Raw genomic sequence first — 27,770 nt, 5'->3', positions numbered from 1 at the left:
GTAACAGTTTGGAACTATTCCAAGGCAAACTACATCCTATTACATGACCCCCAACCCCAAGATTACAGCTACCTATGCAGAATTATTCACAGATTCACTATACAGACATGTGAATGGCTACATAGAGACTGCTGTACCTACCAGAAATGGTGATAATGAAGAACACTGGACTGAAATCGTGTATTTGTGTGATGGTTGAATTGTTATGGCAGAAACGTAGTTGTACGCATGTGCACTACTGTCATAACATTTTAATGCATGATCACAGAGACCCTATTTCAGTCCAGTACTCTCCATTATCTTTGGTTTGGCAGGTACTATGATGTGTAGATTTGTTAGTCATTCTTTAACGCAAGTTATTTGTGTTTATCCTTTATATTTGCAAACCTTGGATAACTTCCCCCAGCATTTAGAAGTTATGAAGTAGTTGAGGCTGCAGTCTTTATTTTTGTGCACATCTGTTCAAGTGTACCTCTTACCTGATTTTGCTTTGTTTCAAAATGTTGCACTGTCTCTCCTTATTATTTCTGTTTGAGAAAAGGTGGTGGACTATAGTTAACGGATACTGCAATAATTTATAGACTAACATAATCTTATTTTGTCAACTTTTCAAGAAAATACTATTAATATTTTAAAAAGTGTTTTGGTTGTTTTTGGAGGCAAGCGGTTGAGTGCTAGGTGATAATGGAGAACTCTGCACTGAGCATAACTTGCATTCTTATTCATAGATACAAGTTACACTCATTCCAGTGTTCTCCATTATCGCCCCATAAATAAACCCAAAATAAACACTAAAAAGAAACCCCACTGGTGGAATCCCCACCTAAACAGGGTATATAATAATAAAAGAAGAAAACTCATGGTCAGAAGCAGGAAAAACAATTTTCTTAAAGACAGTTGCTCTCTTATACAACTAAACAAGAAACTTAGAAGTCCAATTAAGTACCACAAGGCCACATATGAGGTCAGGATAGCCATGCAGGCTAAGGAAAATCAAAAGTCCTTCTTCAGCTATGTCTAGAACCTTAGAGGTAGCACACAACAGTGTGCTGAACTGGTGGTGACTGGTACCACCTTCACCAATCAGGATGACATTGCAAATCTACTGGCTGATAAATTCAGCTCAAACTCCCCCCACTCCCTCCACCTCCATTTACAGCCTTGAAGCAGGCTACATTCCAAGTGAATGGAGGACTGCAACAGTCATTCCCCTCCACAAGGGCAGATGATCAGCCAACCCAGGGAACTACTGATCCATCAGTCTAACAAGCCTGATATACAAAGCCATGGGATGAATTATCATGGAAATGATAAACAAAGACATTGGCAATCTAAATACACTGGACCCATCCCAGTCAGGCTTTGTTAAGGGTAGGCCATGCCTACTTAACCTGGTAGACTTTTTTGATAGGGTCACCAAGGCAATGGACAAGAGTAAAACAGTGCATGCTATCTAGCTTGGCCCAGATAAAGCATATGATATAGTATCCCTCTCAAGCATTGTTGACAAGTCCTCTGAGCTAGGTGCAAACCCTTATATAACTCATTAGATTGCCAGTTGGCTCACAGACAAGACTTAAGAAATTGGGATCAGTGAGACCACTTCCGCCAGGAGACTGGTCACAGCTGGAGTACCCTAGGGCTCTGTGCTGGGCCCACTCCTTTCTGGCATCTACTTCTTGGAAGTCAGAGCTAACATTAAAGGCCTCTGGCTCACCAAGTTTGCAGATAACTGTAAATTGGGAATTGTTATAGATTCCTCCCAAGACACAAACATCTTGCAAATGGGTTTAACACAGACAAATGAATGGTGCCAAAGCCATGTCCTAAAACTCAATGCCAAAAAAGGCATTATATAAAACTCAATGCCAAAAAATGCATTATAATGCCCTTTGGGAAGCTGTCAACACAGGTTAACTACTTCATTGATAAAATGTTGCTAAGAATTGACCCAGTAGTAAGGGATCTGGGAACATATGTAGATAGCAATCTGGCCTTTGACCAACATGTAGCTAAGATAATAAGAAAAATCATTCTATGTCACCCAACTTATAGGTAAGGGTATGGCATCCAGGTCCAAGTAAATTATAGTACCATTCTACTCAGCTCTTATTAAACCAATAATTTAATACAGTGACCCCCTTTGGTACATATCTAACTGGACACTTGCAAGATTTGGAACTTCCACAAAGGTTTCTCACCAGGAGGATTCAGGGTATGAATACCCTATCCTACACTGATAGTCTAAATGCTCTGTCTCTGTATTCAGTCTCCTACAGGCTGTTGAGCGGATATCTTTGCCTGGCTTACAGGGTTTCCTCAGACCCAGATATGTTGCACATGCATAAAACAAACAGCACCAGAAACACTAGACCCAGGGATATGAACTTCGTTTATGACATAAACAGAATGTGCTGGAGAAACAGATACGTGTCTCCCCACACTAATGAATAGGCTTCCCGTCCATGTAAACAGAGTTCATCCCTAAGCCTCTTGAAACAAAACCTTGACAATTGGATGGGAAATTATAAATTTACCCCTGGTCTGCCTCCCATGTCCCTTATGGATAGAGGTAGTCAATAAGAAAAGTATTATCCTAACCACCCTACATATCCTTAGCTACCTATCTAGTAACATACCTCCCCCATATGATACTTCAGCCAAATGGTTTGGGGTGTACAGTTAGGCTTGTAAGGTTCCTAGTGGTTGTCAATCAACTAACAACCTATGAATGTATGAACCATAGTTTTCATGACAATATTTGCAGAAAAAAATTATGAAAATTGGTGGTCACACACATTTTCACATGATGTGTCATGCAGTGGAGGTCAGCTCAGTTGCATTACCAACACAGAAAGATCCCAATGTAAGTAATGTATGAGTGTGAGTGAACATAGCAGCCTGAGGTGTGAAACATGGCAGGCCGGCTTCTTATTATACGCTGGTTATAAGCTATGTATTACAGTGGCTCCATTCTCAGTATGTGTTGTCTGGAATTACAGCTATCCACCTATAGCCATAACCTGGACTGAGTATGTACACTGCTCCTCACAAATGGCCAGGCATGCATGATACCATAGGGAAGGTGTTGCAACGTTTAGCCAGTGTACACAATGCAAGAAATGTCAATCTTGGACTTAGTATATGCAAGTCCAGATTTTGTTAATTTGTTCTCCATCATTCAGGACTCAGTAATTTGAGCCCTGACGTTTTAAACAGTTACCATAATAAAAAGTGATTAAGATGCGCAATCCTGAAGTATACAGCAACTAAATACATAAGTAAGCAAATACCTGAAATACAATAAAGCTGCTTATGCATTAAACGTAGTCTGCTGCCTGCCATGTGCAAAAGCTATGTTTTTGTTTACAAAGTAGAAGCAATATTTAAAGAAATCTGTCCCTGATTTTGGGCCTTTGTCTTCATATTATTTTTTATTTTGTCCCTGACTCTTGTTATGAGGATGAGAGCTATGAAAGGCAAGCTGAGTTATGAGCCCGTTGTTTTTCAGGACTGAAGAACACTCTTAATCAGTACCGAAAGTGAAGGCCATTAAAAGGTTACTACCTCTTCAAACAGGCAATTCATGTTTTCATATGTTTTTAAGGGTTTGTATTAATGCTAAGAGTCCGAGAACAAGCTGCAGAAGGAAAATAAAGAGTCAGTTTCCAGCAGTTTCCCTGGCAGTAAAGAAGTGTTTAAGGTGTGAAGGTGTGTGTGTGTGCATGTTTGTGTGTGTCTGTCCATATGTCTGTGTCTGTGTGCCTGAGTTTGTACACAAGTGTCTGTGTTTGTGCATGTGTGGTCTGGGCATGTTGGATGGGGCTTGTGAGGGTATAGTAACAGTGACTGAAAGAATTTCTTTCTGCTGCTGTTCTCAATTTACTGACCAAAGTAGTGTGAAGTATGAATTGAATCATTTTCAGTTAAGTTACTTAATACCTTAACTGTTTGTTACAAGTTAACTTGCCTTCTCGGGTTTGAAGATTCAAGATTATTTAATGAGCAATGTGTGTTCGATGAACAAAACAGTAAAAAATAAAATCACTGAAAGTTGATTTTAGTGAACACAAACTAAAGCTTTTTTTTTTTTTTTTGGCAGGGGAGCAAACTCAGCTGAATGCCCCATGTAGGGTAACCCCCCCCCAACTTATATATACCAACTTTGCAGTCACACAACAGTGAAGAAAAGGCAGAATCACATGTTTGCTATAAAAAAGGTCTTGTCAGCTGGATAAGCTGCATTCACCACAAACACATGTTTCCAGGTTGAGTCACTGCTGAAAGTGCTTAGTTAACTGTATTTATTGTATCTTTTTTAATTATTTTAAAAACAGTACAAAGCCAGTTTGAAAATAAAAATATTAATAATATTAAATCACTTTTTTCACCACATTTCCTATTTAATTATTTGGCTGGTACAGTGACTTTACCAGCCAGATAATTATCCATCAGATTCCAATTAAAGTTAGTGGGTAAGTTTTACCCTGATGTGAAAGGTGATTTGTAATATCATGACTTCTCATTTCTACCTCAGTAACATCATAAAATGACCTGTGTAGCCAGCCCATGTTCTAGTACTATGTTGCCTAAACACTTCTGATCTGTTACCCTTAACCAGTGATAGCATTATTTCACAGTAATCATCTAGTTATATAACTAGATACTAGTGGGAGCTGCAAACACAAGGATCTTCATGGGCTATGTTCTCCTGCAGGTATGTGCTTTTATTTTAAATTATGTCAAGAAACCAGATAGAACTGTGTTAAGCAGTAACATTAGACACTGTCCAGAGAAGATTAAATATATTTTTTTGCTTTATTTACTTTTAGCACAGTCAAAATGCAGAGGATGCCCTGTAGCAGTGACTTGAGCCCTGTAGCAGCAAATTGAAATACATTATTTTGGATATTTTTCCACTTCTGGTGATCATAGCTATCTTACATTACACTACACACAGATGTGATTGCCAGAACTAGCTGTCTACCTAAGGGGAAGAAGTCCATTGATGAAAAGAAAGGGCAGTCAGGGTAAGCAGAATAAAGTGATTACTGTTGTTGCTTGGTTTGTGGTGGCAACAATGTGCAGTATTTGAGTACAAGATGAAATATATTACTGTGATCATTTTTGACTTTTCATTTTCATCATAATCTGATATCAGAGGTTTACATAGATGGAGGTAGCCTTTTGGAGGGGGTGATAGGCAAGCAGGATATATGAGAAAACACAGGGCTTTTGTAGGATCCGGCTATCCTAAGGTCAGTGTGTGTGTGTGTGTGTGTGTGTGTGTGTGTGTGTGTGTGTGTGTGTGTGTGTGTGTGTGTGTGCGTGTGTGTGTGTGCATCTATATATGCTAATTTGGAATTCATTACTGTGGCCATTATGCTTTTCAATGTATTCACAATCACACTTCACACATATGCACATAAACTGTTTTGTTCTGGGTTAAGGGTGTTTATGAAAATAAAGGGAAATTATATGATTCATGCAGAACAATGACTAGGATGTATAAGTGCTCAAGAATATAAGGCTGAAATAAATTACTGTGCTCATTGTTTTACTTTCCTCTTAAGCAAGAATCAGAGATGTGCAAGAAGGTTGATGTCTTTTGAGAGTAAGGAGTGAAGACACACATGCTGCATGCAGCACACAGTTGATATATGATCACTATCAAATAAAAATTATATGCCTTAAAGGGTAAGTGCATGTGTCTAACAGCAGCAAGTTGAAATAGATTACTGTGTTCTTTATGTTTTTCATTTTCTTCTCAATGGAGCATCAGAAATATGCAGACTGTGGGTTTCCTTTGTTAGAGAAGGTGATTTATAAATACAAATTATAATTTCAGGATAACTTCTGAAATGTCTTTGCTATGATTTCTTTGGGGCAGTATTTGTAAAAGACCAGTCTTGCCATCATAAATATGCGATTCCTTCACAGCTTAATGTAGTGTACTGTCTTGCAAGGGGCATGTGTTTGTGCATATTGCACTGGGAGACCGTGTGAACATTTTTTGCCAAAGTATGTTGCTAAACGTTTCTGATATTTTTCATTTTGAACTACTTGTAAGGACATTATATATGACCTCTTAGATAGAACTAGTAAATCCAGAGTTTAGAGAGCTTTGTTGTCCCAGTTTGGCACTTTGCTTGGTTTCCACTTAGGGGATATTTGACCTCTGTACAAAAGGCCAGGTAAAACTAGTGATCACAAAGATGTGTGCTAAGTTCTCATTATTTAATGATTAAAATTCCTCAAGACTTCATCAGAAAAGAATATATTTTTCTTCAGTTGCAGCACACATAACTCCAGTTCCATGCTCTGAATTAGCTAAAACACTGAATACATATTCAGAGATGTTCTTCCCTGGAAGCTCAAAGGTTAAAACTTCACTATTGTTTTATTATGTAGCTGAGTACCCTGTTATTATCGCTGAAATGTTCACAAAATAAGTGGGCAGAGATGTAACCTTTCAAAGGCAGACCTTACTGGCTTTAGATTTCAGCCACCATTTGACATTTTGCATTTTACCCACATTTATTGGGGGTGCAGTGAGTAATATATGGCCTGAAATACTTTTGTACTTAGGTATCAATAAATCAGATATGCAAATATGTATTTCCTTTGAATATACATTTTTGCCATTGAAATTATGATACCTGCCCCCTCCAATTTACACTGCTGTAGTGTAAATTGCATTATAAAAGGATAATGTTGTATATGTTTCTTTATGTCTAGAACCACCAGCTAAGTGCATTTTGTAGCTGAGGGTAATTTTATATTGTACAGGTTTGCTGTTCTACTTTGTACTATTACAGACGATGATCCTTTACTGTTAGGTACCACCAGTAGTCTTGTATAACCATTTGGATGCGTGTTGTTTTCATTTACTTCACAACAAAATGTTTTTTAGCATTTTTTTAAGCTGACATGCTCAATACACATCTCAGTCCTGTCACTGATGTGTCCTTTTGAAATGAAAATCAAAATAGAACTGTTTTCTTGGAAAGGTAACATTTTCTGTCAATTTTTAAATGTTATAGGAAAACCCATATACTTTACACGATCGAACAAGAGTGCACTTATATGAGCTTTTTTTATATACTCTCTCTAAAAGCTATTAGACCATACAAAACAAAATGAAAGTACAATTATTAAAGGGGTTTGCACTGAAATTTTCATTTAAATACCTTGATGCAGTTTAGAAAGATTATCATTTGAAGTTAGGGTGGATTTCAGGAGAGAGTAGACTTTGTACATTGACAGAATGCAGTTTTTACAAATCAGTCAGCTGAAAACAAATGTGGAACTTTCAGTTTTGCCCAGAGTAAAGTAAACAAAACTGATCACAAGCATAAATAGACAGTGTTGGTGTGATTCACCTACTTCCACCATGACAGACTCACCACAGTGATGTGCAGAAAAATGCATTTTGGTGTCTTTTCACATCAGCTATCAGGTGATCTTTTTCTACAGTCCCTAGTCACCATTGGTTTACTTTCCACAAGCCTCTAGTCATCTACTTTCAAGACTGTGCCCCTTCTGTAAATTTGTGGATCTACCAATATGAATGGTGTATATTATATTCAAGGCATTCACTCTGCTTATTTGATCAACTTATAGAAGATATTGTTGACTTTGCAGGATTGGTTTCACTAACATATCAGTTGCGAGAGGTGCCAGTTATGGAGTGATAGACGTGATCAGCTGAAGCAAGGTTTCATACCAGATGGTGGAAGCTGGTAGAGTCATTTGTAGGAACAGCATCTGAGGGAAGGCCTGGTTCTGCCCCATCTGAACAAGGTACTCAGGGTGATATCAGCTTGTCAAGGGCACAACAAATCTGAACAGTGTGGTCATTTAGAAACAGTAACCACACCAGACTTAGCATATAGAGGTTGCACTGTGGCATCTTGTTAGAAAGGGGAGTGTCATATCAGCATTCATAAAGTATCCTAATCACAGAAAAGTGATGAATGCAGTCATTGCTTCTTGACTCCTTCCCCTGCTATTGTCAAACTCTAGAACACATAGAGGATGAGGAGGTTTATTGTCACAGGACAAAAAGCACTTAAAAAGTACCATATTGTGGTTGTAGTGCATTCATACTTGACACCTCTAAATATATGTCAGAAACAATCCAAGTTTAAAGTCACAGTACTAACATAGTCAGATGGAATCCTTCAGTTTCATTCAGCTTATAAATCAGGTACAAGAGATTTATGAGCTACTATAGGTAACAGAGAAGTTAACCATTCAGATTCTACTAATGGGAGCCATGTAGTCAGCACTTAGTTTATCATTTAACAAAATATCATAAACATTAGTCATCAATATGTATCTACAGACATTACAGAGTATAAACTCTAGTTAAATTTAAAACAAATATGAATGTACATTTCTCTAACTGATGGTTACTCTAGATGAAGGTATCATTGCCTTTATCATGTGTCAGATTACTTTGTTTGACATACACTATTAAACCAACCATGCACCCAAATGATGTCTTGAGCAGTTGTAATAAATGCAAATGCTTCCAAACAAATCACAAGGTAAAAATTATTTTATTGATAAAAGTTACAGGCTTAGGCCTTTTGTTCAAAAAATTGGATATTATCAGAACCTGTTTAAAGTTACTTAAACCATGTTTAAGTCGCCCGGTTTCAAACCTACAATCCACAAATAAAAAGCCATGTGCAGTAAACATTTACTCTATAACAAACCAAGTATCTGTAATAATATGAAACACTTGACAATGATAAGAAAAAAATCTTGACATTCTTACTTAGCACTTCCGCCTCCTTAAAACTAACCTTTATGTTTAAATTTTGAATAAAAAGTAAATATTGGCAGTCCTGGCTTTTAATAAACTTAAAAAAAATGAAAGTAACTATCAATTTAACACACGCTTGACTGATTAGCAAAACTAACAGTATAACAGCTTCTCTTAAATTATTGATTTCTAATGGCAACATTTTGTGTCAGTTTTGTATAATTTCTTTCATGATATCAATTTTACTATAGTATAGGGGAATTAGAGGACCAGAACAAAGCAGTATATCTAGCAAAATATCATGCAAGCAACTGCATAAAATGTAGAACTACAGACTAGCTGAACTGTATGCCAAATTACAATAGAAATGCTTTCATTCCATTGACAGTATACACAAGCGTTTTGCAACAGGTTATAATACTGAAAAATAGCATCTAATATTTTTCTTTATACTTTTGCTTCCATACCTGTCCACCATCAGGCCTCCCTCTACTAATCTTCAGCCCATTCATGAGGACTTACAATATTTCATTAACATTCAATTAATCACTACAAGAGATCAACAGCTACAAAAAACTGTAGTGCCATGCAGCAATATTCGACTTCAAGACTGCACAAACTCTGAGAAAAATGAATAAAGTGGAGAGCAAAAATAAAGTTCACCTTTTCCCTGTCTTCCAATTTCTGGGGAAAAAAAACAGCATCAGTTGTAGACCATGTTCCAACATACTGTGATACTTTGTGATACTAAAAACACCACTCAGTTACAGTAAGTGCTCTTTATTCATTCATTCTCCCATAGTTGCTGCAAAAAAAAAAAAAAAAAAAAAAACATGAAAAATTGTAAAAACATCACTGCTCTTTCAATGGATAATACATGAAAAGTGAACTAAGCTGAATCAAAGCTGCCTCAAATTGACATATAGATAAGTATTTAAAAGATAAAACTAAAAAAAAGCTGTATTGTACTTGCCTTTTCAGTAAATTGCATTATGTGAAAGAAAAATATATATACTGGTATAGAATTTTACTTGCCTTATGCAAATCTATTACAGTTTTAAAAAAACTAATGTTTGTTTAGAAATGTCTGCACTACTGTTAGATTACTGCTTCTTGGAGATGCTAGTGTAGGTCAAGGGTTAGTTCAAAATTTGGATTGTGTCTACTGAAGCTCATGCTTTGTCCTTTCACATGTAAGTGTAGAAAGAAGAAGACATCTTTTAAAATCTGAATCAAAGCAAAAGACAGACTGCCAGATTTGCGATGGCTTGCACGGAGTGTACGAGTAGAGTAAGACTCCATGCAGCCATCATGTCCGACAAGCGATCCAGGAACAGCTTGTAGGGGTGTGTAAGAGAGCTCCTAAAACGTCTCCTACACGGACAGGGCTGGGATATGCAAATTACCTCACTTGCAGCCGAAAGGCATGCAAATGAGGTAAATTTGCGATCCAGGAAGCACAAACCTGTCCGAGTAGGAGCTGTGTTAGCTGCAGAAATGTACTCAGCTGACAACTGAGTATTGTTCTGCAAATAGCACAATGGAGCCTTGTCAGCTCCAAATAAAGGTTGCATATGGTTGAGGAAGCATGCCAATGGCCAAATATATGGCCATTGGAAATGTTCCCAGATGCAAAATTAAAATAAAAATACTTTTTTTTTTTTGGCGATTTCCGATGTTTAAGCGTAGCGCAGTGCCGCACAAACGAGGTATGCTAAAAAAATCATAAAATAAGAAAATAAAAGCCACAAACGTGGAATCTATGAAAACTGTTAAATTACAATGTAAGGGAATAGCAGGCTGAAGCCAACATGGCCACCGAGTAGGGGTTGCTAAGGGGAGAAGCCCAGTCTAAGACATGTAACTAAGCATTAGTAGGCAATCCTATGTAAATGAGTGTTAGGATAGTGAATCACACTTTTACATAGCAAATGAGCACAGTCAGTGGAGCGTAGGAGTAGGATATGGAGAGTAACAGAGTAGGAGATAGGTGACATCACAAGGGGGGTATGTATGAAAGTAGTGAAGCTCATAGGAGCAGAGTGGCATGTGTCAGCTGTCAGTTAGACATCATGGAAAGAGGTGTGTCAACAGGTAGGCCAGAGAAAGCCAAGAAATGGAAGGTGTATAATGTGGATAACACCAAAGTTTCTTGCTGAGTGGGTATGTGTGTGTGCGCCTGTAAACCCGAGTAAGACAGAGTGCGCGCGTGAAAGCATGAGTGTGCATGTGTAAGCCAGAGTAAGCACGTATAAGGCTGTTTAAAGACCTGTAAGCGCATTTGCACTGGTGTGTGCACGTTTTAACCCGAATAAGCAAGTTTTAGTCCGTCTAAGCATGTGTGCGTGCGTGTGAGCTGCTGTGAGCGTGTTTGTGCTTGTATGCGCATTGCTCCCCCCTGAGGAAACAGAAAGGAAAAAGGAAGCACAACAAATAGTAGAAAGCTACCAGGGAATACTAGTAGAGCTAGCAGGTGAAAACAATCAGAATCAGGCAATTACACAGACAGAACACTAGCCCAGGCCAGCACTTAAAACTCTGCAAACAACAGTGCAGTTTGTTTCTCTCAAGAGACACTGCAACACTGGAGTAAGCTACTAGAAGTGAAAACTGAAAAAGCTTCACTCAGACAAAAAATGCTAGGGGCTGCCATTGCTGTTATAAGGTGACATATGCAACATGCTGAGGGTGGTGACAATGCAAATGCTGCCGGACAACCCACAGTAAGGAGACAGAGAAGAGTGTACAGGCCCAGGGTCACCTACTAGGGGTTACATGAGCTGGAGATAGTGGAGCACTATAGAGTGGACAGAGACCTCCTGCAGCAAATTGTTGAGCTGTGCAGGCCACGCCTCACACACAGAACCAACAGAGGGGAACCCATCCCAGTGGAAACCAAGGTGTGTGTTGGCCTAAGAATACTAGCAACAGGTACCTTCCAGAGACCAACTGGTGATATGATGGGGATATCACAGGCATCAGCATCCAGGGTACTGCACCAGTTCCTGGATGCCATGTCAGCACATGTCGGTGATCATGTATATTTCCCCAATTCCCGTGAGGTATTGGCCAGCGATATGCATCTCTTCCAGCAAATAGCAGAATACCCTGAGGTAGTGGGTGCAATAGACTGCACGCATATACGCATCAAAGCACCAGCCGGTGAGTGGGATAGGGCCTACATTAACCGCAAGGGCTTCCCCTCCATCAACTGCCAGGTCGTGTGTGATGCCCAGGGCATAATAATGGATGTGTGTGCTGGCTGCCCTGGAAGCTACCATGATTCCCATATCTGGCATCTGACGCAGCTGTACCAGACATTTGCCAATGGGAACATCCCACATGGTCACTTAGTGGGGGATGCTGTCTATGCACTGGAGCCGTGGCTGATGACACCCTTCAGAAATGCACACACACCTGAACAGGAACGCCATAATGAGGCACATGCACAAACACGAAATGTAATTGAGCATGTGTTTGGGTTGCTCAAGTCACGGTTCCGGTGACTGGACACATCTGGTGGAGCCTTGCAATACTCACCAACTACATGTACCCAAATTGTCATGGTATGTGCTATGCTACATAATATGATTCTGTGAAAACAGCTGCAGCAGGACCAGCATAGGCCTGGGCCAAACAGCCCCCCACCATTGCCAAGGCCATCATAGGCAGAGCGTGACTCAGAGGAGGAACAACCTGAGCCTGCCCCAGTAGGCAGAAGGAAGCGTGCCCAGTATGCCTTGGCCTTGGCAAAGAGGCAACGCATAGCACATACAATGGCTCAGTAGGAACCCTGGAAATGATACCTCTCTCTGACTCCCACATATAGTGAAAGGGATGCCTAAGTTGACACAACCTGCTTTCAAACATGTGCAGGGAGAGTAGTATGTGCATCTGACATAGGCAGCCCTGCAGCACCACCTGAGGCATGATGGCCATGTGTTAAGCAATGTAAGGTAGTGCTAAACAGCATTTACCACCATGTAGTATATGCAAACTTGATGACCTTGAGTATCATCCTACCCTCACCAAACATGATGCCACAATATGAAGACAAGATGATCAATTACAACAACTGGCTTAAGTATTGGTGTCAGTGAAAGGGGATCCAATGCCTGTCAGCCTGGGATGACATGCTCGACAAGACATGATGCTTCGCTAGGGATGGCTTTCACCTGTCACCTGTGGCCTTTTGGATATTGCCAAAGGCTCTTGTCACCCCCATAGTGCCTTTTTAAGGTAAGGCTCAAAGACAAACCCACCTCCATAGGTATCACAAGGGATAAGAAACTAGAAGTAATGCTACTCAATGCCAGAAGTCTAAACTGCAAGATGCACGCACTCCAAACTCTCCTCAGCATGGAGAATGTTGATATCTGTGCAGTGACAGAAACCTGGTTCAAGGCTCCCAAGAGCACCCTAGAACTAACAGGTTACACCTCATACCATGCTTTACAGCCGCAAAACATGGAACAAACTACAAAAGGAGGGTGAGTATCAATATTTGTCAAAGATACCCACACCCCCAGGTTGGTGGCACAGCATGAAGCATCAGAGACTATCCATGTGCAACTAACAGTTGGTAAAACCACCTTCCAGTTCATAGCCACACTTGGAACCACACTTGGCTGACTGGAGAACACATGAAAATATGAAGGTCTCCCCAAACACCATTATATTGACTTCAACTACCCAAACATAGACTGGGAGCATTACCCTAGCTGCAACACCCTAGCCCAAAGGTTCCTAGAATTTATAAACTCAAATGCTATGGAACAACGTGCTACCACTCCCACAAGAGGGGAAAACATACTGGACCTGATCATCACCAACATGGGGACTCTATGCCCAAGACCAGAAGTGTATCCCTCACTGGTAAGATCAGACCATAGAGTAATCTCATTGGATATTCACATCCCGACCCCAGCCCATGGCCAGAAAACCACAGTGAAAAATTTCACTAAAGCAAATGTCACACACCTCAAAACTGAGGTGGAATCCTTCACAGCCCTGTGCCTGTGGAAAATATGGCCCAGACCTCAGAACCCTTTATAAATGCATTCTATGAACACCTTCAGGAATGCATGGATCATGCAATCTCAAATAAAACCAAGATCCAATCCTCCAAAGGCAGGCATCCTGTCTGGTGGACCCCAGCCATAAAGAAACATACAATACAAGGAGGAAGCTACTATATGATAGAGCAAAATCCCAAAAAAGGAAAGGCATCTCTGATCAGTGTTATTGAAAAACTACAGCCACACATAAAATCATCTAAGGCCATCATTGAGATAAAAATTGTACAGGACACTAAGGATAATCACAAGGCTTTCTTTAGTTATGGTAGGAACCTGGGTGGGAATTCCCAGATATGCTCAGAATTAGTCCAAAATGACAAACAATACACCAAACCCACAGACATTGCCAACATCCGAGCTGACAGGTTTAGTGCCAACTCCCCTCCCTCCCCACCAAAAGGGCAAATATCTATCCCAGCAGAGTGCTGGCCCCCTGACATCTCAGATGCCCAGGTAACAGCCAGCCTCTCCAAAGCAAATCACACAGCATCAATGGGACCAGACAGTGTCCTGGGCTGTGTCCAACATGAACCCCAAGAAGAATTGAACACAAACATAAAACCACTGTTCAGTCTCAGCCTTACCACAGGATATGTACCCAAAGAGCAGTGTACAGCAACAGTGGTCCCTCTCCACAAAGGTGGTGCCTCAATGTATACTGCAAACTATTAGCCCAGAAGCCTGACTAGCTTGGTCTGCAAAACTATGGAAAGGATCATCATGGACCTCAGAAATAAAGATATGGGGACCTAAAGACACTGGATCCTACCCAGTTTGGCTTTGTTAAGGGCAGATCCTGCCTCTTAAACCTGGTTGAGTCATTTGAAACAGTCACCAAGGCCATTGACGAGGGGAAGGTGGTCCACACAGCCTACCTGGACCTCGCAAAAGCCTTCCATACAATACCCCACTTGGTCATTATAGATAAGCTCACCAGCTTCAATATAAACCCCTATGTCATTAGATGGGTTGCAAACTGGCTCAAGGACAAAACCCACATGGTCAGAAGTGCTGGAGCTATGTCAGACCCCAAACCAGCTACAAGTGGCATCCCACAAGGCTCAGTCCTGGGACCTCCCTTGTTTGGTATATATTTCTCGGAGGTACAGGCCAACACAGAAGGACTGTGGCTGAACAAGTTTGCAGATGACTGCAAACTGGGTGCCATAATTGACCCTCCAGCTGACACAAGCATCCTACAAAAGGGCCTCATAGAAACAGACAACTGGTGCCAGAGCCATGTCCTCAAGCTAAGCAAAAAGTGTATAGTCATCCCCTTTGGCAAAAACTAAGTGCCCACAAATTACCACATAGGTGGTAACCCATTAAGTATGGAAGAAGTGATAAGGGACCTGGGGACCCAAGTTGATAGCAATCTCTCATTTGACAACCACGTGGTCAAAGTGTTTAGAAAAACATTTCATATAGCCCACCTAATCATGAAGGTATTCACATCTAGATCAGGGCAGGTCATCGTGCCTCTTTACTCATCCCTCATCAGGCCCATAACTGAGTACAATGCCCCTTGTGGGATGTACTTTATCAGACACCTGCAGCAGCTGGAAAGACCACAAAAGTACCTCACCAGGAAGATCAAAGGGCTCAAACACATGCCATTTGCTGCCCGGTTAAAGAAACTGCAGCTCCATTCAGTGGCATACCGCCTGCTCAGAGGTGATATGTGCCTGATGTATAAAGCCATGTCCAACCTGGAATCAATGGACATGCTGCACCTTGAAAAATCAGAATCCCATCAAGCTACACGCTCAAGAGACCTGAACCTCAGGACTGAAATAAATAGGACATGCTGGAGTAACAGATTCATAACCCAGGGGCTCCCTCCACTCTTGAGTAAACTCCCACTCCAGGTTAGCCAGAGTCCCACATTGACTCTCTTCAAGAGGAATCTGGATGAGTGGATGGGAGATTGTAGGTTTACCCTGGGTATCGCTTCTATGTCACTGTTAGACAGAGGCACAGTATACTAACCTTGAAAAATGTCATGGCAAACTCTACTTAAAATGTGTGTTGAAAGCCAAACACACTCTGGCTAGGATTATAAATGTCCTAGGGCAGATAGCCTAGTATGAACCTATGAACAGAATCACACACACCAACTAGTACAACTGTGGGCAATGTGGAGTAATATTTGGCAATGTCCACCCAGGTTGGTGAATACACAGCAATGTTGGACAAGCCTGGTTTAAGTAGGCCATAGCTGAACAAAATGCAACATGCTCATAGTTGCCCAACTGGCCCTTAACCAGTCTGGTCTGCTCAGTATGAACATTTAAAGCAGTGATGGGACTCAAACCCATGATACTGTGCACCATAGTGAAAGTACTGAACTAGTACAGCATGACAGTATTGCAGTGTTCAGCCAGTATGAAAGAATGTTGACAAGTCTTTGCAAACTATCCAATGGAAACCCTGCAGGCACAGCACAGTCCATGTTGAGTTATGACACAAAGGAGTCTGGCAGTAAGAACACAACATGACTTCCAACACACACAGTATAAATGTCAATATTGGTCATGTTAACCCAAAAAGACAAAGACGAAAAACTCTTCAATCCACGAAAAAGGCACTGCAGCTCTTAAACGAAACTCTTTATTTACAGATGAATGGTAAGCGCTTTCACCGGCTACAATATGCCAGCTTCTTCAGACCAAATTCAAACAAGTCAAACACAGTCCCCACTCATTTTATATATTTGCAAAAACAGCCAATTAGTAAACTAATTGATTAATGACCATGCAAATTAATGAAACAAAATTTTTCTTAAAAAACTTTTGACACTTAAAAGGGTCATTATTTAAAAAGGCAACCAACTTCCTTAATTTAGTTGTGCATATTAAATAAATAGAATACACAATAAATTCAACATGTACCTTAATAATCATTTTATGAAATGTTGAATATTATTTAAAAATAAATATAAATAAATATTACATTTAGTTATTTATATCCCCAAAACATTTTTATATTTTTATATATCTTACTAACCAGGACCTATTAAAATGAATAGATGGATGAATAAATGAATAATATCCCAATACCATGCATGTAATGTTGAGATTGTCCCTAAAAATAGTTTGTTCCTAACTAAAATATATTCATAAATATTAAACTATTAATAAATTAATAAATCTGTTTTACTATAAATTCATCTATTTAGAGCTTTCATTTTGAGGAGGCATTTAATGGATATTTGTTCGTTAAGCCCAGGAAATATATATGCTAAGGTTCTTATCTGCCACTCCAGTTCAACTTCCTCAAGTCTCAAAACCCATGGGCCACCCCTGGCACTATGCTCAATCTGTTGTAATAACACAAACTTAAATTTATGCTCTGGAAACCTCAAAATATGTCTTGCTAGGGCATTGTTGTTATTGGCCTTTACAATATTGTAGTGATGTTCATAAATTCTCTGTTTGAGCTTACGCTCGGTCTTTCCAATATAAAATGTATCACAATGAGTGCAATTAGCACAATAAACAACTCCTTGAGAATCACATGAAAAATGACCTACAATTTTATAATTCTTATCTCTAATAGTTACACAATCAGAGATATTAATGAATTTACATTGTGAGCATCTTCCACAAAGGTTTTTTAAGAAAAATTTTGTTTCATTAATTTGCATGGTCATTAATCAATTAGTTTACTAATTGGCTGTTTTTGCAAATATATAAAATGAGTGGGGACTGTGTTTGACTTGTTTTTTTACCATTCATCTGTAAATAAAGAGTTTCGTTTAAGAGCTGCAGTGCCTTTTTCGTGGATTTAAGAGTTTTTCGTCTTTGTCTTTTTGGGTTAGTAAGTGGAGTTTTTTATGGCGAGTGGCTCTGCAATGGAACCTCAGTCCCAATCCTTGTTTTCCCAGGAGGATGAAGTTCCTGCAACAACAAGAAGACCCTCGGGAGAACCATCGGAAGTGAACTCATTAGGTGAGTTAACCGTTTTGGTTAACCAACTTCTTGGTCGAGTGGAAAGTTTGTCCCAACGGATCGATGCTACCAATTTTGGAAGCAATAGAAGGCTCGGTGAACAAACAAATACTAATTCGATGATACCGGCAGGGCAACCATCATTTTCGCAAGTAGCGAACGGAGCGAAGGCTGTGAGCAACAGCAGCAATCGGACTGTCAACAACGCTGCTGTAAGTACTGATAATTTACCATCGCAAACTGTTAATATGGCAGATAGTAACAGTTCATCTTTTAATGTCCAGCCTTCAAGTGCACAACCTAGGTTGGATACTGGATCTAGTGCCCTTCCTTCAATGGGCAGTTTTTTGAATAATAATAACTTTTTCAATGTTAACTTGGTTATGAATAATAATGGTGACTCGTTGGCTGCTAATGGGTCTGGAATTGTCAATCTCCTCAATAATTTTGACGTTAAATTGTTTCAATGTAGGAAGCTTCAACTTGAAGTTTCCTACTTACAAGAGTGTATTAATAAAGGCATAGTTCCTAAGGGGCTACGCCAATGGCGATATCCGAGTGGATTAATTAACAAATCAGTGTTCCATAATGAACTAATTGCTCTCTTTAATCGCCAAGGTATTGAGTTTTTGGAGACCCTTGTCAAGAATTATCAAGTAAATATTCTTAATTTAAAGACAGAGCTTGAGAGCTTAGAGCAGTCCATCCTGAATGCCCCTGACTTTGAGCGGTACAAGTTTGATTATTCTAGAATTTTTTCTAGTATTGATACCAGCATTAATAAAATTGTCGAATTAAAAAAGAAAAAGATCAATAGAGACTGTAATGCTTACAGTAAGGGTATTGCTTACCCCCAACCACCCTTCGTTCAAAATCAAAATTACAATTTGGGACAGGAGCCCCTGTTGGTGACTAATAATGGAGCAGTGACCATTGATTTGGTTGGAGAGGTGCAGGAACAACAATCCCAATCAAACATGGTTCGTAGGAATGAACGCATTCAAAACCATTGTCGTTGTTTTTGGATTATATTTGCTTTCTCTAACAGTGGTTTTTCAAAACCAACATAATGCTCTGATACGCCAACAACCCGAAATGGGGATGGGGGGGTCAGACATGCAGTATAATTCTAACAATCAAAGGGATGAAAGTCCTTTTCAGGATTTTCAGAACTCCAATCGAGGTCAACAACAGACTTTCCAGAACAAGCAGAACAGGAAACAAATGCCGCAGAGGAGACGTCAGAACAGGAGGAGGAGATAGTAAATAGGGACTTCAATGATTTAGTCAATCCTGGACTTAGAATGACCACTAACATTGAGGGTGACTTTCATATTTTTAACTTCAGTTCGATTGAAGTTAATGAGGAATTGGCTAATTTCTTGTCTAAAGGTTTGACATTTGTTCCTGATATAAGAGCTGACATTGTAAAAACAGTGGTGGATTTAAAAATATTTGTTCGCAAATTGAATTTAACTTGTGAGTTGGGGCAAAATCTGAGCCTCATACAAAAACTTAAGGTATCTAGTCTGTTTAACCCACCCCTACAACCTGTGTTAGCTTTATTTGAAAAATGCTGTGAGATGGACCTCCGACATCTTTTATCCAGTAGTTCTGTCCAACATAAAAATAAAAAATGTAATATAGACAAGAATGAAAAAGATCTTCTCAATTTGCTAACTACCAGTAGGGTAAGAGTTATGAAACCCGATAAGGGGGGTGGGTTAGTCTTTATGGACCAGGTGGATTATGAGAACAAAATGCTCGCACATTTGGATAGTAAAATTTATGAGAGTGCGAGTTTGAATGAGCTTAATGGAGCCTACAATAAAATTAAGGGCATCTTGAGTGACCTCTTTTTAGAGGGTAGGATAGATGTGGATGTATACCATTTCCTTACTATGCCAGCTCCCATTGTACCATCTTTGTTTGGCTCACCTAAAATACATAAGGATGTATTTAATCCACCTTTTAGACCTATAGTAGATGGAAGGGGCTCCATAACGTATGGTTGTGCCAAGTTTGTGGATCATAAATTGAAACCTTTTATTGCAACAGAGGCACAAATATGTTGTGATTCCTGGCAATTTTTGACATACATCAACAATTTAGATTTTAATGACCAATACCTATTCTTGACTGTAGATATTAAAGATCTTTATACCTGTATTCCACATGACATAGGTTTGGAATGGGTTAGAGAGTTTCTACTCAGGAAGGGCATGGAATATCAAGACATTGATCTTATTGAGATTTTGTTGGAAATTATTTTGGATAACAATTTTGTTTCATTTACAAACAAAATGTTTCTCCAGAAGAGTGGTATTGCCATGGGTTCACCTTGTGGGGGCAGTTTCGCTAATTGTGTTCTTGCCCATTGGGAAACCTCATACTTGTTCAACTGTTTAACCTATGAAGAACATGTCGCCTGGTATACTAGATACCAGGACGACATGTTCTTCTTGTGGAAAGGCCCGAAGCATACCATCGATCCATTCATACTAGAATTGTCTAGTTTTACCTCCTTTTTGGAATTTACTCATCAGGTGGAAGAGAATAAGGTTAATTTTCTGGACATTTGCTTGAGCAAGGACATAGTTAAGGGTCAGTTTATATCCACAATATATCGGAAACCCACATATTCCAACATGTTCTTGCATTTTACTAGCTGCCATCCTTTCCATCAGAAAAAGGCTGTGGTTAAAGGACAGATGGTAAGGGCAGCTAGAATGGTGTCCAGATTTGAGGATTTTCAGGATGAATGTACCTTACTTAAATGTATGTTTCTGAAGAGAGCCTATCCTTTGGCTTTACTAGATCAAGTCATAAAGGAGGTCAGTAGGAAAAGGGATTTAGGGTATTTTCAACCTCTAATACAAGATAGACAGATACAGGTGGTTTCATTGGGTTTTCCCGAAATTGGTGCCCCTCCTAAAATTGAGAAGAATTTAGAACTTGGGGCTTTTTTGACCACATATTCCACTGATGTGAACAGGATTAGAGAAATTATGTATAAGAATTGGAACATTATACTTCAGGAGCATGAATTAAACAAGAAAATAGGTCATAATCTGTCTATTATATTTAGAAGGGGTCCAAATCTTAAGAATTTATTGGAAAGAGTCAAATCTGGCACCTTTAGGTGTGGAAGATGCTCACAATGTAAATTCATTAATATCTCTGATTGTGTAACTATTAGAGATAAGAATTATAAAATTGTAGGTCATTTTTCATGTGATTCTCAAGGAGTTGTTTATTGTGCTAATTGCATTCATTGTGATGCATTTTATATTGGAAAGACCGAGCGTAAGCTCAAACAGAGAATTTATGAACATCACTACAATATTGTAAAGGCCAATAACAACAATGCCCTAGCAAGACATATTTTGAGGTTTCCAGAGCATAAATTTAAGTTTGTGGTATTACAACAGATTGAGCATAGTGCCAGGGGTGGCCCATGGGTTTTGAGACTTGAGGAAGTTGAACTGGAGTGGCAGATAAGAACCTTAGCATATATATTTCCTGGGCTTAACGAACAAATATCCATTAAATGCCTCCTCAAAATGAAAGCTCTAAATAGATGAATTTATAGTAAAACAGATTTATTAATTTATTAATAGTTTAATATTTATGAATATATTTTAGTTAGGAACAAACTATTTTTAGGGACAATCTCAACATTACATGCATGGTATTGGGATATTATTCATTTATTCATTCATCTATCCATTTTTAATAGGTCCTGGTTAGTAAGATATATAAAAATATAAAAATGTTTTGGGGATATAAATAACTAAATGTAATATTTATTTATATTTATTTTTAAATAATATTCAACATTTCATAAAATGATTATTAAGGTACATGTTGAATTTATTGTGTATTCTATTTATTTAATATGCACAACTAAATTAAGGAAGTTGGTTGCCTTTTTAAATAATGACCCTTTTAAGTGTCAAAGGTTTTTTAAGAAAAATTTTGTTTCATTAATTTGCATGGTCATTAATCAATTAGTTTACTAATTGGCTGTTTTTGCAAATATATAAAATGAGTGGGGACTGTGTTTGACTTGTTTGAATTTGGTCTGAAGAAGCTGGCATATTGTAGCCGGTGAAAGCGCTTACCATTCATCTGTAAATAAAGAGTTTCGTTTAAGAGCTGCAGTGCCTTTTTCGTGGATTTAAGAATATTGGTCATGTTCACACACAGCCACAAATGTAGTGGACTTCAGATCACAACATATGGAAAGTCACACTGGGCATGCTCACACACTTGGATAAATGAGACATATGTCAGGCAACAAACCATGGAAAGCCTGAACTGGGCATGCTCACACACTTAGGCCATGTCTGAGTATAGCAGTTGACCACACATATCTGGCAGTTGCATGTGTTAAGCCAGGAACCTCCCACGATTCAGCAATCTGCCCTGTGCACACAGTTAAATGACAACAGATACATATATTAATATACTGGAACCCTGTCATGATCAAACATGTTACGCAGATACACAAGTTGTTCATAGAAACTGGGAAAGCTACGGCAATAAAGACCTGCAAACAGTATCAGCAACAAATATTGTGCATCCCCAACATAAACATAGGTGCAGAGGTCGATGCTAGGCTGTCTGCCCTAGGGAATTCATAAGCCTAGGCAGAGTGTATTTGGCGTCCGCCTCCCCAGTAGAGTAGCCTACTGTGCCTCTGTAAAGTAGGTCACAGAAGGCACCCTTTAAGGCTAGTTTGCTGTGCCTCTGTCAAGCAGGGACACAGTGGAGATCCCAGGGGTGAATATGCAATTTCCCATCCATGCGGCTGGATTTTGCTGGAAGAGGGTTGGTGAGGGGCTATGTCTGACTTTAATTGGGATTCAATTCCAGAGTGAGGGGAGCCTCTGGGTAATGAATCTGTCCCTGCAGCATGTCCTATTTAGTTTTGTGCTGAGGTTTAAGTCCCTGGAGTGTGTAGCTGTAAGGGTCTTGGATGTTATGAGATAGAGCATGTCCATTACTTCTGGGTTTGACATGGCTGTGTACGTCAGGCATAGATTACCTCTGAGTAGGCGTTAAGCAACTGAGTAGAGCTGGAAATCTGTTAGTTGAGCTGCATAGGACATCTGTGTGTAGCCCATGATCCTCTTGGAAGAGGTATTGTTGTGGACACTGTAGTTGCTGCAGGTGTTGGGTAAGGTACACCCCAAAAGGGCCATTGTAGTCAAACATGGGCCTGATGAGTGACTAGTAGAGGGCCACAATGACCTCCCATGATCTACATGTAAACCCCCATGTGATAAGGAGGGCTATATAAAGGTCTTTGCAATGACTCTGTCAATGTGATTAGCAAAGGAGAGGTTATGATCTATGTTGGTCCCCAAATCTGTAAATACATCTTCTGTACTTAATGGATTACCACTTATGTGGTGATTTGTGTGCACCTTGTTTTCCCCAAAGGGGATGACTATGCATGTCTTAGCATTTAGCATGAGGCCATGGCTCTGGCAACAAGCATCCATCTCTGTGAGACCCTTATGGAGGAAGCATGTGTCAGCTGCAGTGTTGCTTCTGGCCCCTGGTTAGCAGTCATCTGTGACATTTGTTAGACATAATCCCCCTGTGTTAGTCTGAACCTCAGAGAAGTACATACCGAACAGGACAGGTCCCACAACTGAGCCCAGTGAGACACCAGTTGTAACTGGTCTGGAACTGGACATGGCACCTGCAATTCTGACCATGTGGGTTCCATCCCTGAGGCAGATAGCAACACATCTAGTGATATAGGGGTTGATATTTAAGCTGGTAAGCATATGTATGATGCCTGAGTGGGGTATTGTGTTGCAGGCTTCTGCAAGGTACAGGTAGACTGTGTGAACTACCTTGCCCTCATCCATGGTTTCAGTAACCGTTTCAAAGATATGAACTATGTGTAAGAGGCAAGATCTGCCCTTAACAAAGCCGAATTGTGTATGATCCACTATCTGGAGGATCACAATGTTTTTGATTATGACTACCATGATAATATGCTCCATAGCTTTTTCTACCACACTAGTCATGCTTATGGGGTGATAGTTCCTGTGGTCCGTTGTGGCACCACCTTTGTGGAGTGGGAGCACTGTATCTGTATGCCATTCTCAGGGTACATATCCTGTAGTAAGGCTAAGTTGGAACAGTGACTTAATGTGAGTGTTCAGTTCTACTCAGAGCTCATGTAGGACACAGCCTGGGACACCGTCCAGTCCCATACATATGCTGTGTTATTTGCTGTGGAGAGGGCACCTTTCACCTGTGCATCTGTGATGTCAGGGAGGTTACATTCATTTGGGATGGGCATCTGTACCCTTGGGGGGTAAGGGGGGGGTGTTTGTGCAGACTCTGTCTGCCAGGGTGCAGGCTATGTCTGTAGGTTTGGCATATTTTGTGCTGTTATGCAACAATTCAGAGCATATCTGTGTTGTTTCAACACATATTTCTGACATAACTAAAGAAGGCCTTGTGATTATCTGTAGTGTCTGGTCAATTTCACTGTCAAAACGTGCAAGTGATGATTATATGAGGGATTGAAGTGTCTTGCCAATACTGTTCAGAGATGTCCTCCCTCTGTGAGATACTGCTCTGTTATGTAGTAGCTTCCTTCTTCTGTTGTACAGCTTATATATGGCTGGGGTCAACCAGACAGGTCTCCTGTTTTGGAGGCGTCATGGTTTTATTTGGGATAGCATGATCAATGCATACCTGCAGGTGCTCATACAATGCATTTGTAAAGGATTCTGCAGATTGGGCTGTATTATCCTCCAGCACGGGGCCTTTGAAGTATTCCACCCCAGTCTTCACAAGTGCAAAGTCTGCTTTTGAGAAATTCTTTACAGTGATTTCCTTGGCTGGGGGTTGGGACGAGATATGGATGTCCAGGGAAAGTTGTTTATGGTCTGATCTTAACAATGAGGATTCTACCTCTGGTGTGGAACACAGATTCCCCATGTTGGTGATGATCAGGTCCAATATGTATTCCTCCTTGTGGGTGTGGTGACTGGTTGTGCCATAGCACATGGATCCACAAATTGTAGTGGCTGTAGGGTGATGTTGTTGAGGGCCTGAGTAGTATCCCCAGTCAATATTTGTGTACCTGAAGTCAACCACTATAATGGTGTGTGTGAAGACCTTCATATCCTACACTGTTCCCAGGAAAGCCGGGTGCGGATCCTGGGTATGGGGAGGTGGTCTGAACTACACACCAAACCAAAAGGCAGTTTTGCACAATGGTAGTTGTATATGTATGGTTTGTCATGCTTAGTGCAGTGGTACCAACCCAGAGGTGTGTGTATCTGTGATGTATATGGATACACCCCCTACTTGTGTTGTGTCCTGTGGTCACGAAGCATGGTATAGAACATAACCTGGCAGTGCCAATGTGCATATGTGACCCTGAACTAGGCGTCTGTTAATGCACAGATATTGTTATCCCCCATACTGAGGGATAGTAAAAGATGTACATTCCTCTTTGGAAAGACTGATGATGTCAGCACCCTATAAATACAGCAGGAGAAGATAAATCATCCAGTAATGCGAATAGCACGCTGCGCTAATGTGTCTCTCTCAAGTATCATAACATAGTTAGGAAGGGGTTTGAATCCTACAAACGCTGTGTGTGTGTGTGTGTGTGGGGTGGCAGGGGGTGTGTATGTATGCAATTCTCTGTGAAAGGAATGGCCTTTTTGAAGACTGGGATAACACACTACAAGATGTACATTCCTCTTTGGAAAGACTGATGATGTCAGCACCCTATAAATACAGCAGGAGAAGGGACATCATCCATTAATGCGAATAGCGCGCTGTGCTAATGCGTCTCTCGCAAGTATCATAACATAGTTAGGTAGGGGTTTGAATCCTGCAAACTCTGTGTGTGTGTGTGTGGGGGGTGGCAGCGGGGTGTGTATGTATGCAATTCTCTGTGAAAGGAATGGCCTTTTTGAAGACTGGGATAACACACTAAAAGATGTACATTCCTCTTTGGAAAGACTGTGCTAATGTGTCTCTCTCAAGTATTATAACATAGTTAGGTAGGGGTTTGAATCCTACAAATGACATGTGTGTGTTTGTCACACAGTTTGTCAATGTGTTGTGTGTTTTGCTTTTATTATTGCATGACATATTATTATAACAGTAATTTCAATGAACACATCAGGTATGTGTGTGCCACATACAGATATGTACCTCTGACCTTTAATAGTTCCTATGTGTGAAGCCTGCCTCATATGATTACAGTTGTTATCTCTGCCAGCATGTGCCGCAGCTTACCAGACCTTAGGCTATACATGTATGTTGGTGACAATGCAGGCTACTGCAGTGACCTGTGTCCTAGGCCAACTATGTGACACACACCCATGAAAGCTTTGATAGATTAATGTGGGTGAGGGTCCATGTCTGGAGTATATGTCAGACATGTTAAAACACAGCAAAGTCTGTGAGTGATGGACATCCAGTGTAGGTGTATGGCAACTGTTGCCGATATGCATACAGACACAGTCTTGCTTAGGTGATACACAGAGGGACTGCAGAATACCTTTGGAAATGTGAATATCACAGGATAGACAAGATAACACATGTCCACATGTACACACCATTACCCGTTCTACATAATGGGTGCTACCACCTACATGGTACTGTTGGAATACTATGTTAACTACATGCCGATGACAATGCCACAGTAGTGTTACAGCAATACAGCATGGCTTGGACAACAGGTATCTGTCTGTATGATACCCTTGTGGTGGTTAGGTGTGTCATGTGTAGAATGCATTGTAGGCCACTGTATGCATTTTCAGTCATGGATGGACATATACGTAGTGTGTTGACATGTACGTGAAACTGCTATATGCCAAAGAGTATTGTTCCCAGGGATGTGTGGGGCTCAGTAAGAATGGCTACTGGTATAGTGTAGTACTGCAGGGATATCACTGACACCAGGTTCCTACATCTGTATATCAGTTGAGAAGACACCATGTAATGACCATGGAATGTCAGGCTATGTAGGCTGTGTATAGTACCAGAATGCAGACAATTGACATATGGAAACCGTATCACCCACAGCATACAGTCAAACCATGTCATGTTCCATGCTAACCATGTTCACAAATGTACACCTGCAACTCTGTGCTGCAAACATCACACATGTACTATCCACACCCCAACACATGCAGGCACATGTACACACAACAGCAATGTGGCACATGTGCAGACATTACACTTTGGGAATTAACACTGGTGTATACAAAACTACAATGACAATCATAGTTAATGCATCATGCATGCTCGAATATACCCACAACGATATCATTACACTGTACTGTTAACAACATGATAGTATTACTACAGTGCTATGTAGTCACCCTGTGCATCAGCACCATGCTATCCTGTTCCTGCATCAATGTTACAGATGGCAGGAGGTGGCACAGTTTCATCATATGCACAGGGTGTGTACTTGGTTTGCCAGAGTCTGCCATTGACACATCCAATCGACATGTATGTGTGTGCGTGTTAGTGAGGGACAACAGTACAACATGAGGCAATGTTGATGCGATGTGTGTGTGTGTCTATGTGGTAGCCCTAGATGTTAGCATTATGTGTGTGTGTATGCTTGCACACAGTTCCACCATGTGGCTGCCATATACGGGTGTTTGTGGACAGCCACAGACTGTACCTGCCAGGTCATACACATCACTGTCTCTGGCCACGGACACTGTACCTGTGCCTGGCAGGGGTGCTACGGACAGTATCAGGTACTAAGCCAGACTGGGTACTGTCATCAGAAGCAGTGGGTTGTTGACTGGACACATGTCCCTGCTGGGACTGTCCAGAGCCATGTGCACATGGTCTTCTAGGATGGTGTAATGACAGCACAGACTCAGCATTGCTGGGTCTGGTACTGGCACTATGGGAGTGGCTGCGGGTTTGTTGTCGTCCGCGATGACTGCCAGC

This window comes from Protopterus annectens, chromosome 1.part2 (genome assembly GCF_019279795.1).
Source record: "Protopterus annectens isolate FY-2018-M chromosome 1.part2, PAN1.0, whole genome shotgun sequence".
NCBI classification, from domain to species: domain Eukaryota; kingdom Metazoa; phylum Chordata; order Ceratodontiformes; family Protopteridae; genus Protopterus; species Protopterus annectens.
The sequence above is the reverse complement of the archived record's forward strand: the minus strand, read 5'-3'. Positions refer to the sequence as shown.